The 1,772-nt window shown below is 42.0% G+C and overlaps 1 pseudogene; it reads right to left on the bottom strand.

Moving 5' to 3' along the window:
• Positions 1 to 223: 223 nt before the first annotated feature.
• LOC145665126 (general transcription factor II-I repeat domain-containing protein 2A pseudogene) lies at positions 224 to 1,405 on the bottom strand (annotated as a pseudogene).
• Between the last annotated feature and the right edge of the window lie 367 nt (positions 1,406 to 1,772).

Here is a 1,772-nt window from a genome sequence, read left to right as displayed (position 1 = left end):
AACACTTGTTGCGCATTCCCAAAAGTTCGAAAAATGCAATCACATTTGCCGAAGCGTACACAAGTATCTTAACGTCACAAGATACAAATGTCTGACAGTAGCAAATCAAAATTCAAACCAACAGAACACGAAAACTCACAAAGAGGCCGAATGTGTATAAGGTTAGAAACGCAGAAAAAAGAAAATACACTATAAACACTAGTAACTGACAAGTTTTTTTGCTTCAAATCTTGTTCTCTGAGGCAGATGTACCGCACAATTTCTTCGTAAGTGTCTCTATACGAGGTGATATTGTTTGCACACAGCTTAGACGTAACAAACATTCCAGGTGATGGTTGGACAACGAACTTCTCTGGTTTGATTTCGTCAGTCGCATTTTTGAAAATAATTGCTCACACAGATACGTCGAACCAAACATAGACATAATATTGGCAACATTTCTATGCAGTCGCGGAAATCGACATCGAGGGAAATTCCTATAGAACTCTTGTAAATTGCTTTTCTGATGGAATTTCTCTTTAAATTCCCTGTCGCACACTAAGTCTATAAGTTCCAACTGAACATCAGAAGGAGCGTCTTCAATGTTTGTAGAGAATGGGGTGGCAAATACCCTGAAGCTCATTTCCAAACATGTTATGTCCTGAAATCTGGTTTCAAACTCGTCTTTAAAGCTAAGCAGCAAACTGCGGTAATGAGTCAAGTCAAGAAGTTTACCGGACTCTTGTAAGGTGTCTAAGCTGGAAAAGTGAACCAAAATCTTGTTTTCAAATTGCTGCGCCCAAAGGGATAGCTTCATTTTGAACGCTTCGACGCGATCGCACATATTTGTAATTAGCAGATGTTGACCCTGCAATGAGAGGTTAAGAGCATTGAGATGAGTAGTTATGTCTGCCAAAAACGCAAGGTTGCATCTCCATTGGTTGTTTTTCAGTTCTGGCACGGAATGATCGTTCATATCGAGAAACATATCAATGTCGTTTAGTAACTGAAAGAACTTGTTTAACAAGTTCCCCCGGCTCAGCCAGCGCACCTCAGTATAATAAGGTATGTCTCCGTATGCACTATTTAGGTCTTCGAGGAAGGATTTAAATTGGCGATGTCTCAGTCCATGTTTTCTGAGGTAGCTGGTGGTACGAACTACAACGTTCATGACATCGTTCATTGTTACACTCTTTGCACACAACTGTTCCTGATGCAGCATACAATGAATTTCCCTGATATCGTGCGACACCCCAAGCTCTTGCAGTTTTTGTTTTAGTCGTGCCACGAACCCGGCTTGCTTCCCAACCATAGCAGGTGCCCCATCGGTCGCAACAGAAACCAGTGCATTCCACGCAAGGCCTGTATTTTCGACACTTTCTTCAACACACGCAAGAATGTCAGCACCCGTTGTGGTGCCCTTCATAGGTACTATGTGCAACAGTTCCTCTTGAATATCCAGATCACTATGTACACCACGAATAAAGATAGCAAGCTGCGCAGTATCTGTAACATCCGTACTTTCGTCGAGCGCCAGGGAAATCGCAATAAACGTTTTCGAAAGTTCCGATAGCTGATTCAAAACATCATCTGCAAGATGTTCTACGCGTCGCGTAATAGTTTGTCGGGAAAGTGGAACCGATTCGAACTGCTGTATTCGAGATGGACAAAAGTCTTCTGCTGATATTACTATACACTTCTTTATTATGTGTCAGTCTGTGAAAGGGCGCAACAATCTCGCAATATGCAACGCAATTTTGTAACTCACCAGCACAGAGGCTTCACAGGTTCTT

The sequence above is a fragment of the Thermobia domestica genome, chromosome 11 (genome assembly GCF_964235325.1).
Source record: "Thermobia domestica chromosome 11, izTheDome1.hap1.1, whole genome shotgun sequence".
NCBI classification, from domain to species: domain Eukaryota; kingdom Metazoa; phylum Arthropoda; class Insecta; order Zygentoma; family Lepismatidae; genus Thermobia; species Thermobia domestica.
Note: the sequence above shows the minus strand (reverse complement) of the source record. Positions and strands in the feature narration are given on the sequence as shown.